We start from the raw sequence: 25,899 nt of genomic DNA on the forward strand, positions 1-25,899 counted from the left end.
TTGAAAATTTCACTTTTTTGTGAAAATATCCACTAAATGAGGGAATAATATGTGTGAGGGTACAGCAGGAATGTTCCAAATGTGTGTGGGTAGAATATATATCCTACGGGGGTAAAATTGAAAAAAGTTGAAAAATTATTTTTTTTGGACTTAGTCATTTTTCTGGCGTTTATCAGACTTTCAGATAGGGCAAATGTCAGTGAGCGTTCCGATTTCAGTTCCAGAGCGATTCGCCCAATGAGTCCTTGATATTTAGTCGTTTTCAGCCAATGTTTTGGATTTTTGAAAATTTCACTATTTTGTGAAAATATCCACTAAATGAGGGAATAATATGTGTGAGGGTACAGCAGGAATGTTCCAAATGTGTGTGGGTAGAATATATATCCTACGGGGGTAAAATTGAAAAAAGTTGAAAAATTATTTTTTTTGGACTTAGTCATTTTTCTGGCGTTTATCAGACTTTCAGATAGGGCAAATGTCAGTGAGCGTTCCGATTTCAGTTCCAGAGCGATTCGCCCAATGAGTCCTTGATATTTAGTCGTTTTCAGCCAATTTTCTGGATTTTTGAAAATTTCACTTTTTTGTGAAAATATCCACTAAATGAGGGATAATATGTGTGAGGGTACCGCAGGAATGTTCCAAATGTGTGTGGGTAGAATATATATCCTACGGGGGTAAAATTGAAAAAAGTTGAAAAAATTTTTTTTGGGACTTACCCATTTTTCCGGCGTTTATCAGACTTTCAGAGAGTGCAAATGTCAGTGAGCGTTCCGATTTCAGTTCCAGAGCGATTCGCCCAATGATTCCTTGATATTTAGTCGTTTTCAGCCAATATTTAGGATTTTTGAAAATTTCACTTTTTTGTGAAAATATCCACTAAATGAGGGTATTAATAAAATTATATGTGTAAGGGTACCCCAGGAGAGTTCCAAATGTGAGTGGGTAGAATATATATCCCACGTGGGTAAAATTGAAAAAAGTTGAAAAAATTTTTTTTTTGGACTTAGCCATTTTTCCGGCATTTATCAGACTTTCAGATAGGGCAAATGTCAGTGAGCGTTCCAATTTCAGTTCCAGAGCGATTCGCCCAATGAGTCCTTGATATGTAGTCGTTTTCAGCCAATATTTTGGATTTTTGAAAATTTCACTTTTTTGTGAAAATATCCACTAAATGAGGGAATAATATGTGTGAGGGTACCGCAGGAATGTTCCAAATGTGTGTGGGTAGAATATATATCCTGCGGGGGTAAAATTGAAAAGAGTTGAAAAATTATTTTTTTTGGACTTAGTCATCTTTCCGGCGTTTATCAGACTTTCAGATAGGGCAAATGTCAGTGAGCGTTCCGATTTCAGTTCCAGAGCGATTCGCCCAATGAGTCCTTGATATGTAGTCGTTTTCAGCCAATATTTTGGATTTTTGAAAATTTCACTTTTTTGTGAAAATATCCACTAAATGAGGGAATAATATGTGTGAGGGTACAGCAGGAATGTTCTAAATGTGTGTGGGTAGAATATATATCCTACGGGGGTAAAATTTAAAAAAGTTGAAAAATTATTTTTTTTGGACTTAGACATTTTTCCGGCGTTTATCAGACTTTCAGATAGGGCAAATGTCAGTGAGCGTTCCTATTTCAGTTCCAGAGCGATTCGCCCAATGAGTCCTTGACATTTAGTCGTTTTCAGGCAATTTTCTGGGTTTTTGAAAATTTCACTTTTTTGTGAAAATATCCACTAAATGAGGGAATAATATGTGTGAGGGTACCGCAGGAATGTTCCAAATGTGTGTGGGTAGAATATATATCCTACAGGGGTAAAATTGAAAAAAGTTGAAAAATTATTTTTTTTGGACTTAGTCATTTTTCTGGCGTTTATCAGACTTTCAGAGAGTGCAAATGTCAGTGAGCGTTCCGATTTCAGTTCCAGAGCGATTCGCCCAATGATTCCTTGATATTTAGTCGTTTTCAGCCAATATTTAGGATTTTTGAAAATTTCACTTTTTTGTGAAAATATCCACTAAATGAGGGTATTAATAAAATTATATGTGTAAGGGTACCCCAGGAGAGTTCCAAATGTGAGTGGGTAGAATATATATCCCACGTGGGTAAAATTGAAAAAAGTTGAAAAAATTTTTTTTTTGGACTTAGCCATTTTTCCGGCATTTATCAGACTTTCAGATAGGGCAAATGTCAGTGAGCGTTCCAATTTCAGTTCCAGAGCGATTCGCCCAATGAGTCCTTGATATGTAGTCGTTTTCAGCCAATATTTTGGATTTTTGAAAATTTCACTTTTTTGTGAAAATATCCACTAAATGAGGGAATAATATGTGTGAGGGTACCGCAGGAATGTTCCAAATGTGTGTGGGTAGAATATATATCCTGCGGGGGTAAAATTGAAAAGAGTTGAAAAATTATTTTTTTTGGACTTAGTCATCTTTCCGGCGTTTATCAGACTTTCAGATAGGGCAAATGTCAGTGAGCGTTCCGATTTCAGTTCCAGAGCGATTCGCCCAATGAGTCCTTGATATGTAGTCGTTTTCAGCCAATATTTTGGATTTTTGAAAATTTCACTTTTTTGTGAAAATATCCACTAAATGAGGGAATAATATGTGTGAGGGTACAGCAGGAATGTTCTAAATGTGTGTGGGTAGAATATATATCCTACGGGGGTAAAATTTAAAAAAGTTGAAAAATTATTTTTTTTGGACTTAGACATTTTTCCGGCGTTTATCAGACTTTCAGATAGGGCAAATGTCAGTGAGCGTTCCTATTTCAGTTCCAGAGCGATTCGCCCAATGAGTCCTTGACATTTAGTCGTTTTCAGGCAATTTTCTGGGTTTTTGAAAATTTCACTTTTTTGTGAAAATATCCACTAAATGAGGGAATAATATGTGTGAGGGTACCGCAGGAATGTTCCAAATGTGTGTGGGTAGAATATATATCCTACAGGGGTAAAATTGAAAAAAGTTGAAAAATTATTTTTTTTGGACTTAGTCATTTTTCTGGCGTTTATCAGACTTTCAGATAGGGCAAATGTCAGTGAGCGTTCCGATTTCAGTTCCAGAGCGATTCGCCCAATGAGTCCTTGATATTTAGTCGCTTTCAGCCAATTTTCTGGATTTTTGAAAATTTCACTTTTTTGTGAAAATATCCACTAAATGAGGGAATAATATGTGTGAGGCTACCACAGGAATGTTCCAAATGTGTGTGGGTAGAATACATATCCTATAGGAGTAAAATTGAAAAAAGTTCAAAAATTATTTTTTTTGGACTTAGTAATTTTTCCGACGTTTATCAGACTTTCAGATAGGGCAAATGTCAGTGAGCATTCCGATTTCAGTTCCAGAGCGATTCGCCCAATGAGTCCTTGATATTTATTCGTTTTCAGCCAATTTTCTGGATTTCTGAAAATTTCACTTTTTTGTGAAATTATCTACTAAATGAGGGAATAATATGTGTGAGGGTACCGCAGGAATGTTCCAAATGTGTGTGGGTAGATTATATATCCTATGGGAGTAAAATTGAAAAAAGTTCAAAAATTATTTTTTTTGGACTTAGTAATTTTTCCAACGTTTATCAGAGTTTCAGATAGGGCAAATGTCAGTGAGCGTTCAGATTTCAGTTCCAGAGCTATTCGCCCAATGAGTCCTTGATATTTAGTCGTTTTCAGCCAATATTTGGATTTTTGAAAATTTCACTTTTTTGTGAAAATATCCACTAAATGAGGGAATAATATGTGTGAGGGTACCCCAGGAGAGTTCCAAATGTGTGTGGGTAGAATTTATATCCCACGGGGGTAAAATTGAAAAAAGTTGAAAAATTTTTTTTTTTGGACTTAGCCATTTTTCCGGCGTTTATCAGACTTTCAGATAGGGCAAATGTCAGTGAGCGTTCCGATTTCAGTTCCAGAGCGATTCGCCCAATGAGTCCTTGATATTTATTCGTTTTCAGCCAATTTTCTGGTTTTTGAAAATTTCACTTTTTTGTGAAAATATCCACTAAATGAGGGAATAATATGTGTGAGGGTACCCCAGGAGAGTTCCAAATGTGTGTGGGTAGAATATATATCCCACGGGGGTAAAATTGAAAAAAGTTGAAAAATTTTTTTTTTTGGACTTAGCCATTTTTCCGGCGTTTATCAGACTTTCAGATAGGGCAAATGTCAGTGAGCGTTCCGATTTCAGTTCCAGAGCGATTCGCCCAATGAGTCCTTGATATTTAGTCGCTTTCAGCCAATTTTCTGGATTTTTGAAAATTTCACTTTTTTGTGAAAATATCCACTAAATGAGGGAATAATATGTGTGAGGCTACCACAGGAATGTTCCAAATGTGTGTGGGTAGAATACATATCCTATAGGAGTAAAATTGAAAAAAGTTCAAAAATTATTTTTTTTGGACTTAGTAATTTTTCCGACGTTTATCAGACTTTCAGATAGGGCAAATGTCAGTGAGCATTCCGATTTCAGTTCCAGAGCGATTCGCCCAATGAGTCCTTGATATTTATTCGTTTTCAGCCAATTTTCTGGATTTCTGAAAATTTCACTTTTTTGTGAAATTATCTACTAAATGAGGGAATAATATGTGTGAGGGTACCGCAGGAATGTTCCAAATGTGTGTGGGTAGATTATATATCCTATGGGAGTAAAATTGAAAAAAGTTCAAAAATTATTTTTTTTGGACTTAGTAATTTTTCCAACGTTTATCAGAGTTTCAGATAGGGCAAATGTCAGTGAGCGTTCCGATTTCAGTTCCAGAGCGATTCGCCCAATGAGTCCTTGATATGTAGTCGTTTTCAGCCAATATTTTGGATTTTTGAAAATTTCACTTTTTTGTGAAAATATCCACTAAATGAGGGAATAATATGTGTGAGGGTACCCCAGGAGTGTTCCAAATGTGTGTGGGTAGAATATATGTCCCACGGGGGTAAAATTGAAAGAAGGTGAAAAATTTTTTTTTTGGACTTAGTCATCTTTCCGGCGTTTATCAGACTTTCAGATAGGGCAAATGTCAGTGAGCGTTCCGATTTCAGTTCCGGAGCGATTCGCACAATTAGTCCTTGATATTTAGTCGTTTTCAGCCAATATTTTGGATTTTTGAAAATTTCACTTTTTTGTGAAAATATCCACTAAATGAGGGAATAATATGTGTGAGGGTACCCCAGGAGAGTGCCAAATGTGTGTGGGTAGAATATATATCCCACGGGGGTAAAATTGAAAAAAGTTGAAAACATTTTTTTTGGGACTTAGCCATTTTTCCGCCGTTTATCAGACTTTCAGATAGGGCAAATGTCAGTGAGCGTTCCGATTTCAGTTCCAGAGCGATTTGCCCAATGAGTCCTTGATATTTAGTCGTTTTCAGCCAATTTTCTGGATTTTTGAGAATTTCACTTTTTTGTGAAAATATCCACTAAATGAGGGAATAATATGTGTGAGGGTACCCCAGGAGACTTCCAAATGTGTGTGGGTAGAATATATATCCCACGGGGGTAAAATTGAAAAAATGTGAAAAAAATTTTTTTGGGGACTTAGCCATTTTTCCGGCGTTTATCAGACTTTCAGATAGGGCAAATGTCAGTGAGCGTTCCGATTTCAGTTCCAGAGCGATTCGCCCAATGAGTCCTTGATATTTAGTCGTTTTCAGCCAATTTTCAGGATTTTTGAAAAATTCACTTTTTTGTGAAAATAACCACTAAATGAGGGAATAATGTGTGTGAGGGTACCCCAGGAGAGTTCCAAATGTGTGTGGGTAGAATATATATCCCACGGGGGTAAAATTGAAAAAAGTTGAAAACATTTTTTTTTGGGACTTAGCCATTTTTCCGGCGTTTATCAGACTTTCAGATAGGGCAAATGTCAGTGAGCGTTCAGATTTCAGTTCCAGAGCTATTCACCCAATGAGTCCTTGATATTTAGTCGTTTTCAGCCAATTTTCTGGATTTTTGAGAATTTCACTTTTTTTGTGAAAATATCCACTTAATGAGGGAATAATATGTGTGAGGGTACCCCAGGAGAGTTCCAAATGTGTGTGGGTAGAATATATATCCCACGGGGGTAAAATTGAAAAAAGTTGAAAAATTTTTTTTTTTGGACTTAGTCATTTTTCCGGCGTTTATCAGACTTTCAGATAGGGCAAATGTCAGTGAGCATTCCGATTTCAGTTCCAGAGCGATTCGACCAATGAGTCCTTGATATTTAGTCGTTTTCAGCCAATTTTCTGGATTTTTGAAAAATTCACTTTTTTGTGAAAATATCCACTAAATGAGGGAATAATATGTGTGAGGGTACCCCAGGAGAGTTCCAAATGTGTGTGGGTAGAATACATATCCCACGGGGGTAAAATTGAAAGAAGTTGAAAAATTTTTTTTTTTGGACTTAGTCATCTTTCTGGCGTTTATCATACTTTCAGATAGGGCAAATGTCAGTGAGCGTTCCGATTTCAGTTCCAGAGCGATTCGCCCAATGAGTCCTTGATATTTAGTCGTTTTCAGCCAATTTTCTGGATTTTTGAAAATTTCACTTTTTTGTGAAAATATCCACTAAATGAGGGAATAATATGTGTGAGGGTACCCAAGGAGAGTTCCAAATGTGTGTGGTAGAATATATATCCCACGGGGGTAAAATTGAAAAAAGTTGAAAAAAAATTTTTTTTAGACTTAGCCATTTTTCCGGCGTTTATCAGACTTTCAGATAGGGCAAATGTCAGTGAGTGTTCCGATTTCAGTTCCAGAGCGATTCGCCCAATGAGTACTTGATATGTTGTCGTTTTCAGTCAATATTTTGGATTTTTGAAAATTTCACTTTTTTGTGAATATATCCACTAAATGAGGGAATAATATGTGTGAAGGTACCCCAGGAGGGTTCCAAATGTGTGTCGGTAAAATATATATCCCACGGGGGTAAAAATGAAAAAAGTTGAAAAAATTTTTTTTTTGGACGTAGCCATTCTTCCGGCGTTTATCAGACTTTCAGATAGGGCAAATGTCAGTGAGCATTACGATTTCAGTTCCAGAGCGATTCGCCCAATGAGTCCTTGATATTTAGTCGTTTTCAGCCAATATTTTGGATTTTTGAAAATTTCACTATTTTGTGAAAATATCCACTAAATGAGGGAATAATATGTGTGAGGGTACAGCAGGAATGTTCCAAATGTGTGTGGGTAGAATATATATCCTACGGGGTAAAATTGAAAAAAGTTGAAAAATTATTTTTTTTGGACTTAGTCATTTTTCTGGCGTTTATCAGACTTTCAGATAGGGCAAATGTCAGTGAGCGTTCCGATTTCAGTTCCAGAGCGATTCGCCCAATGAGTCCTTGATATTTAGTCGTTTTCAGCCAATATTTAGGATTTTTGAAAATTTCATTTTTTTGTGAAAATATCCACTAAATGAGGGTATTAATAAAATTATATGTGTAAGGGTACCCCAGGAGAGTTCCAAATGTGTGTGGGTAGAATATATATCCCACGGGGGTAAAATTGAAAAAAGTTGAAAATTGTTTTTTTTTGGACTTAGCCATTTTTCCGGCGTTTATCAGACTTTCAGATAGGGCAAATGTCAGTGAGCGTTCCAATTTCAGTTCCAGAGCGATTCGCCCAATGAGTCCTTGACATGTAGTCGTTTTCAGCCAATATTTTGGATTTTTGAAAATTTCACTTTTTTGTGAAAATATCCACTAAATGAGGGAATAATATGTGTGAGGGTACCGCAGGAATGTTCCATATGTGTGTGGGTAGAATATATATCCTGCGGGGGTAAAATTGAAAAAAGTTGAAAAATTATTTTTTTTGGACTTAGTCATCTTTCCGGCGTTTATCAGACTTTCAGATAGGGCAAATGTCAGTGAGCGTTCCGATTTCAGTTCCAGAGCGATTCGCCCAATGAGTCCTTGATATGTAGTCGTTTTCAGCCAATATTTTGGATTTTTGAAAAATTCACTTTTTTGTGAAAATATCCACTAAATGAGGGAATAATATGTGTGAGGGTACCCCAGGAGAGTTCCAAATGTGTGTGGGTAGAATATATATCCCACGTGGGTAAAATTGAAAAAAGTTGAAAAAATTTTTTTTTTGGACTTAGCCATTTTTCCGGCATTTAACAGACTTTCAGATAGGGCAAATGTCAGTGAGCATTCCAATTTCAGTTCCAGAGCGATTCGCCCAATGAGTCCTTGATATGTAGTCGTTTTCAGCCAATATTTTGGATTTTTGAAAATTTCACTTTTTTGTGAAAATATCCACTAAATGAGGGAATAATATGTGTGAGGGTACAGCAGGAATGTTCCAAATGTGTGTGGGTAGAATATATATCCTACGGGGGTAAAATTGAAAAAAGTTGAAAAATTATTTTTTTTGGACTTAGTCATTTTTCTGGCGTTTATCAGACTTTCAGATAGGGCAAATGTCAGTGAGCGTTCCGATTTCAGTTCCAGAGCGATTCGCCCAATGAGTCCTTGATATTTAGTCGTTTTCAGCCAATGTTTTGGATTTTTGAAAATTTCACTATTTTGTGAAAATATCCACTAAATGAGGGAATAATATGTGTGAGGGTACAGCAGGAATGTTCCAAATGTGTGTGGGTAGAATATATATCCTACGGGGGTAAAATTGAAAAAAGTTGAAAAATTATTTTTTTTGGACTTAGTCATTTTTCTGGCGTTTATCAGACTTTCAGAAAGGGCAAATGTCAGTGAGCGTTCCGATTTCAGTTCCAGAGCGATTCGCCCAATGAGTCCTTGATATTTAGTCGTTTTCAGCCAATTTTCTGGATTTTTGAAAATTTCACTTTTTTGTGAAAATATCCACTAAATGAGGGATAATATGTGTGAGGGTACCGCAGGAATGTTCCAAATGTGTGTGGGTAGAATATATATCCTACGGGGGTAAAATTGAAAAAAGTTGAAAAAATTTTTTTTAGGACTTACCCATTTTTCCGGCGTTTATCAGACTTTCAGAGAGTGCAAATGTCAGTGAGCGTTCCGATTTCAGTTCCAGAGCGATTCGCCCAATGATTCCTTGATATTTAGTCGTTTTCAGCCAATATTTAGGATTTTTGAAAATTTCACTTTTTTGTGAAAATATCCACTAAATGAGGGTATTAATAAAATTATATGTGTAAGGGTACCCCAGGAGAGTTCCAAATGTGAGTGGGTAGAATATATATCCCACGTGGGTAAAATTGAAAAAAGTTGAAAAAATTTTTTTTTTGGACTTAGCCATTTTTCCGGCATTTATCAGACTTTCAGATAGGGCAAATGTCAGTGAGCGTTCCAATTTCAGTTCCAGAGCGATTCGCCCAATGAGTCCTTGATATGTAGTCGTTTTCAGCCAATATTTTGGATTTTTGAAAATTTCACTTTTTTGTGAAATTATCCACTAAATGAGGGAATAATATGTGTGAGGGTACCGCAGGAATGTTCCAAATGTGTGTGGGTAGAATATATATCCTGCGGGGGTAAAATTGAAAAGAGTTGAAAAATTATTTTTTTTGGACTTAGTCATCTTTCCGGCGTTTATCAGACTTTCAGATAGGGCAAATGTCAGTGAGCGTTCCGATTTCAGTTCCAGAGCGATTCGCCCAATGAGTCCTTGATATGTAGTCGTTTTCAGCCAATATTTTGGATTTTTGAAAATTTCACTTTTTTGTGAAAATATCCACTAAATGAGGGAATAATATGTGTGAGGGTACAGCAGGAATGTTCTAAATGTGTGTGGGTAGAATATATATCCTACGGGGGTAAAATTTAAAAAAGTTGAAAAATTATTTTTTTTGGACTTAGACATTTTTCCGGCGTTTATCAGACTTTCAGATAGGGCAAATGTCAGTGAGCGTTCCTATTTCAGTTCCAGAGCGATTCGCCCAATGAGTCCTTGACATTTAGTCGTTTTCAGGCAATTTTCTGGGTTTTTGAAAATTTCACTTTTTTGTGAAAATATCCACTAAATGAGGGAATAATATGTGTGAGGGTACCGCAGGAATGTTCCAAATGTGTGTGGGTAGAATATATATCCTACAGGGGTAAAATTGAAAAAAGTTGAAAAATTATTTTTTTTGGACTTAGTCATTTTTCTGGCGTTTATCAGACTTTCAGAGAGTGCAAATGTCAGTGAGCGTTCCGATTTCAGTTCCAGAGCGATTCGCCCAATGATTCCTTGATATTTAGTCGTTTTCAGCCAATATTTAGGATTTTTGAAAATTTCACTTTTTTGTGAAAATATCCACTAAATGAGGGTATTAATAAAATTATATGTGTAAGGGTACCCCAGGAGAGTTCCAAATGTGAGTGGGTAGAATATATATCCCACGTGGGTAAAATTGAAAAAAGTTGAAAAAATTTTTTTTTTGGACTTAGCCATTTTTCCGGCATTTATCAGACTTTCAGATAGGGCAAATGTCAGTGAGCGTTCCAATTTCAGTTCCAGAGCGATTCGCCCAATGAGTCCTTGATATGTAGTCGTTTTCAGCCAATATTTTGGATTTTTGAAAATTTCACTTTTTTGTGAAAATATCCACTAAATGAGGGAATAATATGTGTGAGGGTACCGCAGGAATGTTCCAAATGTGTGTGGGTAGAATATATATCCTGCGGGGGTAAAATTGAAAAGAGTTGAAAAATTATTTTTTTTGGACTTAGTCATCTTTCCGGCGTTTATCAGACTTTCAGATAGGGCAAATGTCAGTGAGCGTTCCGATTTCAGTTCCAGAGCGATTCGCCCAATGAGTCCTTGATATGTAGTCGTTTTCAGCCAATATTTTGGATTTTTGAAAATTTCACTTTTTTGTGAAAATATCCACTAAATGAGGGAATAATATGTGTGAGGGTACAGCAGGAATGTTCTAAATGTGTGTGGGTAGAATATATATCCTACGGGGGTAAAATTTAAAAAAGTTGAAAAATTATTTTTTTTGGACTTAGACATTTTTCCGGCGTTTATCAGACTTTCAGATAGGGCAAATGTCAGTGAGCGTTCCTATTTCAGTTCCAGAGCGATTCGCCCAATGAGTCCTTGACATTTAGTCGTTTTCAGGCAATTTTCTGGGTTTTTGAAAATTTCACTTTTTTGTGAAAATATCCACTAAATGAGGGAATAATATGTGTGAGGGTACCGCAGGAATGTTCCAAATGTGTGTGGGTAGAATATATATCCTACAGGGGTAAAATTGAAAAAAGTTGAAAAATTATTTTTTTTGGACTTAGTCATTTTTCTGGCGTTTATCAGACTTTCAGATAGGGCAAATGTCAGTGAGCGTTCCGATTTCAGTTCCAGAGCGATTCGCCCAATGAGTCCTTGATATTTAGTCGTTTTCAGCCAATTTTCTGGATTTTTGAAAATTTCAATTTTTTGTGAAAATATCCACTAAATGAGGGAATAATATGTGTGAGGGTACCGCAGGAATGTTCCAAATGTGTGTGGGTAGAATATATATCCTACGGGGGTAAAATTGAAAAAAATTGAAAAATTATTTTTTTTGGACTTAGTCATTTTTCTGGCGTTTATTAGACTTTCAGATAGGGCAAATGTCAGTGAGCTTTCCGATTTCAGTTCCAGAGCGATACGCCCAATGAGTCCTTGATATTTAGTCGTTTTCAGCCAATATTTTAGATTTTTGAAAATTTCACTTTTTTGTGAAAATATCCACTAAATGAGGGAATAATATGTGTGAAGGTACCCCAGGAGGGTTCCAAATGTGTGTGGGTAGAATATATATCCAACGGGGGTAAAATTGAAAAAAGTTGAAAAATTATTTTTTTTGGACTTAGTCATTTTTCTGGCGTTTATCAGACTTTCAGATAGGGCAAATGTCAGTGAGCGTTCCGATTTCAGTTCCAGAGCGATTCGCCCAATTAGTCCTTGATATGTAGTCGTTTTCAGTCAATATTTTGGATTTTTGAAAATTTCACTTTTTTGTGAAAATATCCACTAAATGAGGGAATAATATGTGTGAAGGTACCCCAGGAGGGTTCCAAATGTGTGTGGGTAAAATATATATCCCACGGGGGTAAAATTGAAAAAAGTTGTAAAAATTTTTTTTTGGGACGTAGCCATTCTTCCGGCGTTTATCAGACTTTCAGATAGGGCAAATGTCAGTGAGCGTTCCGATTTCAGTTCCAGAGCGATTCGCCCAATGAGTCCTTGATATGTAGTCGTTTTCAGCCAATATTTTGGATTTTTGAAAATTTCACTTTTTTGTGAAAATATCCACTAAATGAGGGAATAATATGTGTGAGGGTACAGCAGGAATGTTCCAAATGTGTGTGGGTAGAGTATATATCCTACGGGGGTAAAATTGAAAAAAGTTGAAAAATTATTTTTTTTGGACTTACTCATTTTTCTGGCGTTTATCAGACTTTCAGATAGGGCAAATGTGAGTGAGCGTTCCGATTTCAGTTCCAGAGCGATTCGCCCAATGAGTCCTTGATATTTAGTCGTTTTCAGCCAATTTTCTGGATTTTTGAAAATTTCACTTTTTTGTGAAAATATCCACTAAATGAGGGAATAATATGTGTGAGGGTACCGCAGGAATGTTCCAAATGTGTGTGGGTAGAATATATATCCTACGGGGGTAAAATTGAAAAAAGTTGAAAAATTATTTTTTTTGGACTTAGTCATTTTTCTGGCGTTTATCAGACTTTCAGATAGGGCAAATGTCAGTGAGCGTTCCGATTTCAGTTCCAGAGCGATTCTCCCAATGAGTCCTTGATATATAGTTGTTTTCAGCCAATATTTTGGATTTTTGAAAATTTCACTTTTTTGTGAAAATATCCACCAAATGAGGGAATAATATGTGTGAGGGTACAGCAGGAATGTTCCAAATGTGTGTGGGTAGAATATATATCCCACGGGGGTAAAATTGAAAAAAGTTGAAAAATTTTTTTTTTTGGACTTAGTCATTTTTCTGGCGTTTATCCGACTTTCAGATAGGGCAAATGTCAGTGAGCGTTCCGATTTCAGTTCCAGAGCGATTCGCCCAATGAGTCCTTGATATGTATTCGTTTTCAGCCAATATTTTGGATTTTTGAAAATTTCACTTTTTTGTGGAAATATCCACTAAATGAGGGAATAATATGTGTGAGGGTACAGCAGGAATGTTCCAAATGTGTGTGGGTAGAATATATATCCTACGGGGGTAAAAATTGAAAAAAGTTGAAAAATTATTTTTTTTGGACTTAGTCATTTTTCTGGCGTTTATCAGACTTTCAGATAGGGCAAATGTGAGTGAGCGTTCCGATTTCAGTTCCAGAGCGATTCGCCCAATGAGTCCTTGATATTTAGTCGTTTTCAGCCAATTTTCTGGATTTTTGAAAATTTCACTTTTTTGTGAAAATATCCACTAAATGAGGGAATAATATGTGTGAGGGTACCGCAGGAATGTTCCAAATGTGTGTGGGTAGAATATATATCCTACGGGGGTAAAATTGAAAAAAGTTGAAAAATTATTTTTTTTGGACTTAGTTATTTTTCTGGTGTTTATCAGACTTTCAGATAGGGCAAATGTCAGTGAGCGTTCCGATTTCAGTTCCAGAGCGATTCGCCCAATGAGTCCTTGATATTTAGTCGTTTTCAGCCAATTTTCTGGATTTTTGAAAATTTCAATTTTTTGTGAAAATATCCACTAAATGAGGGAATAATATGTGTGAGGGTACCGCAGGAATGTTCCAAATGTGTGTGGGTAGAATATATATCCTACGGGGGTAAAATTGAAAAAAATTGAAAAATTATTTTTTTTGGACTTCGTTATTTTTCTGGTGTTTATCAGACTTTCAGATAGGGCAAATGTCAGTGAGCGTTCCGATTTCAGTTCCAGAGCGATTCGCCCAATGAGTCCTTGATATGTAGTCATTTTCAGCCAATATTTTGGATTTTTGAAAATTTCACTTTTTTGTGAAAATATCCACTAAATGAGGGAATAATATGTGTGAGGGTACCCCAGGAGAGTTCCAAATGTGTGTGGGTAGAATATATATCCCACGTGGGTAAAATTGAAAAAAGTAAAAAAAATTTTTTTTTTGGACTTAGCCATTTTTCCGGCGTTCATCAGACTTTCAGATAGGGCAAATGTCAGTGAGCGTTCCGATTTCAGTTCCAGAGCGATTCGCCCAATGAGTCCTTGATATGTAGTCGTTTTCAGTCAATATTTTGGATTTTTGAAAATTTCACTTTTTTGTGAAAATATCCACTAAATGAGGGAATAATATGTGTGAAGGTACCCCAGGAGGGTTCCAAATGTGTGTGGGTAAAATATATATCCCACTGGGGTAAAATTGAAAAAAGTTGTAAAAATTTTTTTTTTGGACGTAGCCATTCTTCCGGCGTTTATCAGACTTTCAGATAGGGCAAATGTCAGTGAGCGTTCCGATTTCAGTTCCAGAGCGATTCGCCCAATGAGTCCTTGATATGTAGTCGTTTTCAGCCAATATTTTGGATTTTTGAAAATTTCACTTTTTTGTGAAAATATCCACTAAATGAGGGAATAATATGTGTGAGGGTACAGCAGGAATGTTCCAAATGTGTGTGGGTAGAGTATATATCCTACGGGGGTAAAATTGAAAAAAGTTGAAAAATTATTTTTTTTGGACTTACTCATTTTTCTGGCGTTTATCAGACTTTCAGATAGGGCAAATGTGAGTGAGCGTTCCGATTTCAGTTCCAGAGCGATTCGCCCAATGAGTCCTTGATATTTAGTCGTTTTCAGCCAATTTTCTGGATTTTTGAAAATTTCACTTTTTTGTGAAAATATCCACTAAATGAGGGAATAATATGTGTGAGGGTACCGCAGGAATGTTCCAAATGTGTGTGGGTAGAATATATATCCTACGGGGGTAAAATTGAAAAAAGTTGAAAAATTATTTTTTTTGGACTTAGTCATTTTTCTGGCGTTTATCAGACTTTCAGATAGGGCAAATGTCAGTGAGCGTTCCGATTTCAGTTCCAGAGCGATTCTCCCAATGAGTCCTTGATATATAGTTGTTTTCAGCCAATATTTTGGATTTTTGAAAATTTCACTTTTTTGTGAAAATATCAACTAAATGAGGGAATAATATGTGTGAGGGTACAGCAGGAATGTTTCAAATGTGTGTGGGTAGAATATATATCCTACGGGGGTAAAATTGAAAAAAGTTGAAAAATTATTTTTTTGGGACTTAGTCATTTTTCCGGTGTTTATCAGACTTTCAGATAGGGCAAATGTCAGTGAGCGTTCCGATTTCAGTTCCAGAGCGATTCGCCCAATGAGTCCTTGATATGTAGTCGTTTTCAGCCAATATTTTGGATTTTTGAAAATTTCACTTTTTTGTGAAAATATCCACTAAATGAGGGAATAATATGTGTGAGGGTACCCCAGGAGAGTTCCAAATGTGTGTGGGTATAATATATATCCCACGGGGGTAAAATTGAAAAAAGTTGAAAAATTTTTTTTTTTTCGACTTAGTCATTTTTCCGGCGTTTATCAGACTTTCAGATAGGGCAAATGTCAGTGAGCGTTCCGATTTCAGTTCCAGAGCAATTCGCCCAATGAGTCCTTGATATTTATTCGTTTTCAGCCAATTTTCTGGATTTTTGAAAATTTCACTTTTTTGTGAAAATATCCACTAAATGAGGGAATAATATTTGGGAGGGTACCCCAGGAGAGTTCCAAATGTGTGTGGGTAGAATATATATCCCACGGGGGTAAAATTGAAAAAAGTTTAAAAAAATTTTTTTTTGGACTTAGTCATTTTTCCAGCGTTTATCAGACTTTCAGATAGGGCAAATGTCAGTGAGCGTTTCGATTTCAGTTCCAGAGCGATTCGCCCAATGAGTCCTTGATATGTAGTCGTTTTCAGCCAATATTTTGGATTTTTGAAAATTTCACTTTTTTGTGAAAATATCCACTAAATGAGGGAATAATATGTGTGAGGGTACCCCAGGAGAGTTCCAAATGTGTGTGGGTAGAATATATATCCCACGGGGGTAAAATTGAAAAAAGTTTAAAAAAATTTTTTTTTGGACTTAGTCATTTTCCCAGCATTTATCAGACTTTCAGATAGGGCAAATGTCAGTGAGCGTTTCGATTTCAGTTCCAGAGCGATTTGCCCAATGAGTCCTTGATATTTATTCGTTTTCAGCCAATTTTCTGGATTTTTGAAAATTTCACTTTTTTGTGAAAATATCCACTAAATGAGGGAATAATATGTGTGAGGGTACCCCAGGAGAGTTCCAAATGTGTGTGGGTAGAATATATATCCCACGGGGGTAAAATTGAAAAAATGTGAAAAAATTTTTTTTTTGGACTTAGCCATTGTTCCGGCGTTTATCAGACTTTCAGATAGGGCAAATGTCAGTGAGCGTTCCGATTTCAGTTCCAGAGCGATTCGCCCAATGAGTCCTTGATATTTAGTCGTTTTCAGCCAATTTTTCTGGATTTTTGAAAATTTCACTTTTTTGTGAAAATATCCACTAAATGAGGGAATAATATGTGTGAGGGTACCCCAGGAGAGTTCCAAATGTGTGTGGGTAGAATATATATCCCACGGGGGTAAAATTGAAAAAAGTTGAAAAATTTTTTTTTTTTGGACTTAGTCATTTTTCCGGCGTTTATCAGACTTTCAGATAGGGCAAATGTCAGTGAGCGTTCCGATTTCAGTTCCAGAGCGATTCGCCCATTGAGTCCTTGATATGTGGTCGTTTTCAGCCAATATTTTGGATTTTTGAGAATTTCACTTTTTTGTGAAAATATCCACTAAAAGAGGGAATAAAATGTGTGAGGGTACCCCAGGAGAGTTCCAAATGTGTGTGAGTAGAATATATATCTCACGGGGGTAAAATTGAAAAAAGTTGAAAAAAAAATTTTTTTCAACGTAGTCATTTTTCCGGCGTTTATCACACTTTCAGATAGGGCGAATGTCAGTGAGCGTTCCGGTTTCAGTTCCAGAGCGATTCGCCCAATGAGTCCTTGATATTTAGTCATTTTCAGCCAATTTTCTGGATTTTTTAAAAATTCACTTTTTTGTGAAAATATCCACTAAATGAGGGAATAATATGTGTGAGGGTACCCCAGGAGAGTTCCAAATGTGTGTGGGTAGAATATATATCCCACTTGGGTAAAATTGAAAAAAGTTGAAAAAAATTTTTTTTTGGACTTAGCCATTTTTCCGGCGTTTATCAGACTTTCAGATAGGGCAAATGTCAGTGAGCGTTCCGATTTCAGTTCCAGAGCGATTCGCCCAATGAGTCCTTGATATGTAGTGGTTTTCAGCCAATTTTCTGGATTTTTTAAAATTTCACTTTTTTGTGAAAATACCCGCTAAATGAGGGAATAATATGTGTGAGGGTACCCCAGGAGAGTTCCAAATGTGTGTGGGTAGAATATATATCCCACGGGGGTAAAATTTAAAAAAGTTGAAAAATTTTTTTTTTTTGGACTTAGTCATTTTTTCGGCGTTTATCAGACTTTCAGATAGGGCAAATGTCAGTGAGCGTTCCAATTTCAGTTCCAGAGCGATTCGCCCAATGAGTCCTTGATATTTATTCGTTTTCAGCCAATTTTCTGGATTTTTGAAAATTTCACTTTATTGTGAAAATATCCACTAAATGAGGGAATAATATGTGTTAGGGTACCCCAGGAGAGTTCCAAATGTGTGTGGATAGAATATATATCCTATGGGGGTAAAATTAAAAAAAGTTGAAACTTTTTTTTTTTGGACTTAGCCATTTTTCCGGCGTTTATCAGACTTTCAGATAGGGCAAATGTCAGTGAGCGTTCCGATTTCAGTTCCAGAGCGATTCGCCCAATGAGTCCTTGATATGTAGTCGTTTTCAGCCAATATTTTGGATTTTTGAAAATTTCACTTTTTTGCGAAAATATCCACTAAATGAGGGAATAATATGTGTGAGGGTACCCCAGGAGAGTTCCAAATGTGTGTGGGTAGAATATATATCCCACGGGGGTAAAATTGAAAAAAGTTGAAAAAAAATTTTTTTTGGACTTAGACATTTTTCCGCCGTTTATCAGACTTTCAGATAGGGCAAATGTCAGTGAGCGTTCCGATTTCAGTTCCAGAGCCATTCGCCCAATGAGCCCTTGATATTTTTTCGTTTTCAGCCAATTTTCTGGATTTTTGAAAAATTCTCTTTTTTTGTGAAAATATCCACTAAATGAGGGAATAATATGTGTGAGGGTACACCAGGAGAGTTCCAAATGTGTGTGGGTAGAATATATATCCCACGGGGGTAAAATTGAAAAAAGTTTAAAAAATTTTTTTTTTGGACTTAGTCATTTTTCCGGCGTTTATCAGACTTTCAGATAGGGCAAAAGTCAGTGAGCGTTCCGATTTCAGTTCCAGAGCTATTCGCCCAATGATTCCTTGATAATTAGTCGTTTTCAGCCAATTTTCTGGATTTTTAAAAAATTCACTTTTTTGTGAAAATATCCACTAAATGAGGGAATAATATGTGTGAGGGTACCCCAGGAGAGTTCCAAATGTGTGTGGGTAGAATATATATCCCACGGGGGTAAAATTGAAAAAAGTTGAAAAATTTTTTTTTTTGGTCTTAGTCATCTTTCCTGCGTTTATCAGACTTTCAGATAGGGCAAATGTCAGTGAGCGTTCCGATTTCAGTTCCAGAGCGATTTGCCCAATGAGTCCTTGTTATTTAATCGTTTTCAGCCAATTTTCTGGATTTTTGAAAATTTCACTTTTTTGTGAAAATATCCACTAAATGAGGGAATAATATGTGTGAGGGTACCCCAGGAAAGTTCCAAATGTGTGTGGGTAGAATATATATCCCACGGGGGTAAAATTGAAAAAATGTGAAAAAAATTTTTTTTTGGACTTAGCCATTTTTCCGGCGTTTATCAGACTTTCAGATACGGTAAATGTCAGTGAGCGTTCCGATTTCAGTTCCAGAGCGATTCGCCCAATGAGTCCTTGATATTTATTCGTTTTCAGCCAATTTTCTGGATTTTTGAAAATTTCACTTTTTTGTGAAAATATCCACTAAATGAGGGAATAATATTTGGGAGGGTACCCCAGGAGAGTTCCAAATGTGTGTGGGTAGAATATATATCCCACGGGGGTAAAATTGAAAAAAGTTTAAAAAAATTTTTTTTTGGACTTAGTCATTTTTCCAGCGTTTATCAGACTTTCAGATAGGGCAAATGTCAGTGAGCGTTTCGATTTCAGTTCCAGAGCGATTCGCCCAATGAGTCCTTGATATGTAGTCGTTTTCAGCCAATATTTTGGATTTTTGAAAATTTCACTTTTTTGTGAAAATATCCACTAAATGAGGGAATAATATGTGTGAGGGTACCCCAGGAGAGTTCCAAATGTGTGTGGGTAGAATATATATCCCACGGGGGTAAAATTGAAAAAAGTTTAAAAAAATTTTTTTTTGGACTTAGTCATTTTCCCAGCGTTTATCAGACTTTCAGATAGGGCAAATGTCAGTGAGCGTTTCGATTTCAGTTCCAGAGCGATTTGCCCAATGAGTCCTTGATATTTATTCGTTTTCAGCCAATTTTCTGGATTTTTGAAAATTTCACTTTTTTGTGAAAATATCCACTAAATGAGGGAATAATATGTGTGAGGGTACCCCAGGAGAGTTCCAAATGTGTGTGGGTAGAATATATATCCCACGGGGGTAAAATTGAAAAAATGTGAAAACATTTTTTTTTTGGACTTAGCTATTGTTCCGGCGTTTATCAGACTTTCAGATAGGGCAAATGTCAGTGAGCGTTCCGATTTCAGTTCCAGAGCGATTCGCCCAATGAGTCCTTGATATTTAGTCGTTTTCAGCCAATTTTTCTGGATTTTTGAAAATTTCACTTTTTTGTGAAAATATCCACTAAATGAGGGAATAATATGTGTGAGGGTACCCCAGGAGAGTTCCAAATGTGTGTGGGTAGAATATATATCCCACGGGGGTAAAATTGAAAAAAGTTGAAAAATTTTTTTTTTTGGTCTTAGTCATCTTTCCTGCGTTTATCAGACTTTCAGATAGGGCAAATGTAAGTGAGCGTTCCGATTTCAGTTCCAGAGCGATTTGCCCAATGAGTCCTTGATATTTATTCGTTTTCAGCCAATTTTCTGGATTTTTGAAAATTTCACTTTTTTGTGAAAATATCCACTAAATGAGGGAATAATATGTGTGAGGGTACCCCAGGAAAGTTCCAAATGTGTGTGGGTAGAATATATATCCCACGGGGGTAAAATTGAAAAAATGTGAAAAAATTTTTTTTTTGGACTTAGCCATTTTTCCGGCGTTTATCAGACTTTCAGATACGGTAAATGTCAGTGAGCGTTCCGATTTCAGTTCCAGAGCGATTCGCCCAATGAGCCCTTGATATTTATTCGTTTTCAGCCAATTTTCTGGATTTTTGAAAAATTCACTTTTTTGGGGAAAATATCCACTAAATGAGGGAATAATATGTGTGAGGGTACCCCAGGAGAGTTCCAAATGTGTGTGGGTATAATATATATCCCACGGGGGTAAAATTGAAAAAAGTTGAAAAATTTTTTTTTTTTCGACTTAGTCATTTTTCCGGCGTTTATCAGACTTTCAGATAGGGCAAATGTCAGTGAGCGTTCCGATTTCAGTTCCAGAGCGATTCGCCCAATGAGTCCTTGATATTTATTCGTTTTCAGCCAATTTTCTGGATTTTTGAAAATTTCACTTTTTTGTGAAAATATCCACTAAATGAGGGAATAATATTTGGGAGGGTACCCCAGGAGAGTCCCAAATGTGTGTGGGTAGAATATATATCCCACGGGGGTAAAATTGAAAAAAGTTTAAAAAAAATTTTTTTTGGACTTAGTCATTTTTCCAGCGTTTATCAGACTCTCAGATAGGGCAAATGTCAGTGAGCGTTTCGATTTCAGTTCCAGAGCGATTCGCCCAATGAGTCCTTGATATGTAATCGTTTTCAGCCAATATTTTGGATTTTTGAAAATTTCACTTTTTTGTGAAAATATCCACTAAATGAGGGAATAATATGTGTGAGGGTACCCCAGGAGAGTTCCAAATGTGTGTGGGTAGAATATATATCCCACGGGGGTAAAATTGAAAAAAGTTTAAAAAAATTTTTTTTTGGACTTAGTCATTTTCCCAGCGTTTATCAGACTTTCAGATAGGGCAAATGTCAGTGAGCGTTTCGATTTCAGTTCCAGAGCGATTTGCCCAATGAGTCCTTGATATTTATTCGTTTTCAGCCAATTTTCTGGATTTTTGAAAATTTCACTTTTTTGTGAAAATATCCACTAAATGAGGGAATAATATGTGTGAGGGTACCCCAGGAGAGTTCCAAATGTGTGTGGGTAGAATATATATCCCACGGGGGTAAAATTGAAAAATTGTGAAAAAATTTTTTTTTTGGACTTAGCCATTGTTCCGGCGTTTATCAGACTTTCAGATAGGGCAAATGTCAGTGAGCGTTCCGATTTCAGTTCCAGAGCGATTCGCCCATTGAGTCCTTGATATGTGGTCGTTTTCAGCCAATATTTTGGATTTTTGAGAATTTCACTTTTTTGTGAAAATATCCACTAAATGAGGGAATAATATGTGTGAGGGTACCCCAGGAGAGTTCCAAATGTGTGTGGGTAGAATATATATCCCACTCGGGTAAAATTGAAAAAATGTGAAAAAATTTTTTTTTTGGACTTAGCCATTTTTCCGGCGTTTATCAGACTTTCAGATAGGGCAAATGTCAGTGAGCGTTCCGATTTCAGTTCCAGAGCGATTCGCCCAATGAGTCCTTGATATTTAGTCGTTTTCAGCCAATTTTCTGGATTTTTGAAAATTTCACTTTATTGTGAAAATATCCACTAAATGAGGGAATAATATGTGTGAGGGTACCCCAGGAGAGTTCCAAGTGTGTGGGTAGAATATATATCCCACGGGGGTAAAATTGAAAAAAGTTGAAAAATTTTTATTTTTGGACTTAGTCATTTTTCCGGCGTTTATCAGACTTTCAGATAGGGCAAATGTCAGTGAGCATTCCGATTTCAGTTCCAGAGCGATTTGCCCAATGAGTCCTTGATATGTAGTCGTTTTCAGGCAATTTTCTGGATTTTTGAAAATTTCACTTTTTTGTGAAAATATCCACTAAATGAGGGAATAATATGTGTGAGGGTACCCCAGGAGAGTTCCAAATGTGTGTGGGTAGAATATATATCCTACGGGGGTAAAATTTAAAAAAGTTGAAAAATTTTTTTTTTTGGACTTAGTCATTTTTCCGGCGTTTATCAGACTTTCAGATAGGGCAAATGTCAGTGAGCGTTCCGATTTCAGTTCCAGAGCGATTCGCCCATTGAGTCCTTGATATGTGGTCGTTTTCAGCCAATATTTTGGATTTTTGAGAATTTCACTTTTTTGTGAAAATATCCACTAAATGAGGGAATAATATGTGTGAGGGTACCCCAGGAGAGTTCCAAATGTGTGTGGGTAGAATATATATCACACTCGGGTAAAATTGAAAAAATGTGCAAAATTTTTTTTTTTGGACTTAGCCATTTTTCCGGCGTTTATCAGACTTTCAGATAGGGCAAATGTCAGTGAGCGTTCCGATTTCAGTTCCAGAGCGATTCGCCCAATGAGTCCTTGATATTTAGTCTTCAGCCAATTTTCTGGATTTTTGAAAATTTCACTTTATTGTGAAAATATCCACTAAATGAGGGAATAATATGTGTGAGGGTACCCCAGGAGAGTTCCAAATGTGTGTGGGTAGAATATATATCCCACAGGGGTAAAATTGAAAAAAGTTGAAAAATTTTTTTTTTTGGACTTAGTCATTTTCCCAGCGTTTATCAGACTTTCAGATAGGGCAAATGTCAGTGAGCGTTTCGATTTCAGTTCCAGAGCGATTCGCCCAATGAGTCCTTGATATTTAGTCGTTTTCAGCCAATTTTTCTGGATTTTTGAAAAATTCACTTTTTTGTGAAAATATCCTCTAAATGAGGGAATAATATGTGTGAGGGTACCCCAGGAGAGTTCCAAATGTGTGTGGGTAGAATATATATCCCACGGGGGTAAAATTGAAAAAAGTTGAACAATTTTTTTTTTTGACTTAGTCATTTTTCCGGCGTTTATCAGACTTTCAGATAGGGCAAATGTCAGTGAGCGTTTCGATTTCAGTTACAGAGCGATTCGCCCAATGAGTCCTTGATATTTAGTAGTTTTCAGCCAATTTTCTGGATTTTTGAGAATTTGACTTTTTTGTGAAAATATCCACTAAATGAGGGAATAATATGTGTGAGGGTACCCCAGGAGAGTTCCAAATGTGTGTGGGTAGAATATATATCCCACGGGGGTAAAATTGAAAAAAGTTTAAAAAAATTTTTTTTTGGACTTAGTCATTTTTCCAGCGTTTATCAGACTTTCAGATAGGGCAAATGTCAGTGAGCGTTTCGATTTCAGTTCCAGAGCGATTCGCCCAATGACTCCTTGATATGTAGTCGTTTTCAGCCAATATTTTGGATTTTTGAAAATTTCACTTTTTTGTGAAAATATCCACTAAATGAGGGAATAATATGTGTGAGGGTACCCCAGGAGAGTTCCAAATGTGTGTGGGTAGAATATATATCCCATGGGGGTAAAATTGAAAAAAGTTGAAAAATTTTTTTTTTTGGACTTAGTCATTTTTCCGGCGTTTATCAGACTTTCAGATAGGGCAAATGTCAGTGAGCATTCCGATTTCAGTTCCAGAGCGATTTGCCCAATGAGTCCTTGATATGTAGTCGTTTTCAGCCAATTTTCTGGATTTTTGAAAATTTCACTTTTTTGTGAAAATATCCACTAAATGTTGGAATAATATGTGTGAGGGTACCCCAGGAGAGTTCCAAATGTGTGTGGGTAGAATATATATCCCACTCGGGTAAAATTGAAAAAATGTGAAAAAATTTTTTTTTTGGACTTAGCCATTTTTCCGGCGTTTATCAGACTTTCAGATAGGGCAAATGTCAGTGAGCGTTCCGATTTCAGTTCCAGAGTGATTCGCCCAATGAGTCCTTGATATTTTGTCGTTTTCAGCCAATTTTCTGGATTTTTGAAAATTTCACTTTATTGTGAAAATATCCACTAAATGAGGGAATAATATGTGTGAGGGTACCCCAGGAGAGTTCCAAATGTGTGTGGGTAGAATATATATCCCAAGGGGGTAAAATTGAAAAGAGTTGAAAAATTATTTTTTTTTGGACTTAGTCATTTTTCCAGCGTTTATCAGACTTTCAGATAGGGCAAATGTCAGTGAGCGTTTCGATTTCAGTTACAGAGCGATTCGCCCAATGAGTCCTTGATATTTAGTAGTTTTCAGCCAATTTTCTGGATTTTTGAGAATTTCACTTTTTTGTGAAAATATCCACTAAATGAGGGAATAATATGTGTGAGGGTACCCCAGGAGAGTTCCAAATGTGTGTGGGTAGAATATATATCCCACGGGGGTAAAATTGAAAAAATTTTTTTTTTGGACTTAGCCATTTTTCCGGCGTTTATCAGACTTTCAGATAGGGCAAATGTCAGTGAGCATTCCGATTTCAGTTCCAGAGCGATTTGCCCAATGAGTCCTTGATATGTAGCCGTTTTCAGCCAATTTTCTGGATTTTTGAAAATTTCACTTTTTTGTGAAAATATCCACTAAATGAGGGAATAATATGTGTGAGGGTACCCCAGGAGAGTTCCAAATGTGTGTGGGTAGAATATATATCCCACGGGGGTAAAATTGAAAAAATGTGAAAAAATTTTTTTTTTGGACTTAGCCATTTTTCCGGCGTTTATCAGACTTTCAGATAGGGCAAATGTCAGTGAGCGTTCCGATTTCAGTTCCAGAGCGATTCGCCCATTGAGTTCTTGATATGTGGTCGTTTTCAGCCAATATTTTGGATTTTTGAGAATTTCACTTTTTTGTGAAAATATCCACTAAATGAGGGAATAATATGTGTGAGGGTACCCCAGGAGAGTTCCAAATGTGTGTGGGTAGAATATATATCCCACGGGGGTAAAATTGAAAAAATGTGAAAAAATTTTTTTTTTGGACTTAGCCATTTTTCCGGCGTTTATCAGACTTTCAGATAGGGCAAATGTCAGTGAGCGTTCCGATTTCAGTTCCAGAGCGATTCGCCCAATGAGTCCTTGATATTTAGTCGTTTTCAGCCAATTTCCTGGATTTTTGAGAATTTCACTTTTTTGTGAAAATATCCACTAAATGAGGGAATAATATGTGTGAGGGTACCCCAGGAGAGTTCCAAATGTGTGTGGGTAGAATATATATCCCACGGGGGTAAAATTGAAAAAAGTTGAAAAATTTTTTTTTTTGGACTTAGTCATTTTTCCGGCGTTTATCAGACTTTCAGATAGGGCAAATGTCAGTGAGCGTTCCGATTTCAGTTCCAGAGCGATTCGCCCAATGAGTCCTTGATATTTAGTCGTTTTCAGCCAATTTTCTGGATTTTTGAAAATTTCACTTTATTGTGAAAATATCCACTAAATGAGGGAATAATATGTGTGAGGGTACCCCAGGAGAGTTCGAAATGTGTGTGGGTAGAATATATATCCCACGTGGGTAAAATTGAAAAAAGTTGAAAAATTTTTTTTTTTGGACTGTCATTTTTCCGGCGTTTATAAGACTTTCAGATAGGGCAAATGTCAGTGAGCGTTCCGATTTCAGTTCCAGAGCGATTCGCCCAATGAGTCCTTGATATGTGGTCGTTTTCAGCCAATATTTTGGATTTTTGAAAATTTCACTTTTTTGTGAAAATATCCACTAAATGAGGGATTAATATGTGTGAGGGTACCCCAGGAGAGTTCCAAATGTGTGTGGGTAGAATATATATCCCACGGGGGTAAAATTGAAAAAATGTGAAAAAATTTTTTTTTTGGACTTAGCCATTTTTCCGGCGTTTATCAGACTTTCAGATAGGGCAAATGTCAGTGAGCGTTC

The sequence above is a fragment of the Phyllobates terribilis genome, unplaced genomic scaffold (genome assembly GCF_046119375.1).
Source record: "Phyllobates terribilis strain yellow unplaced genomic scaffold, ASM4611937v1 Scaffold_72__1_contigs__length_7157903, whole genome shotgun sequence".
Classification (NCBI taxonomy): Eukaryota; Metazoa; Chordata; class Amphibia; order Anura; family Dendrobatidae; genus Phyllobates; species Phyllobates terribilis.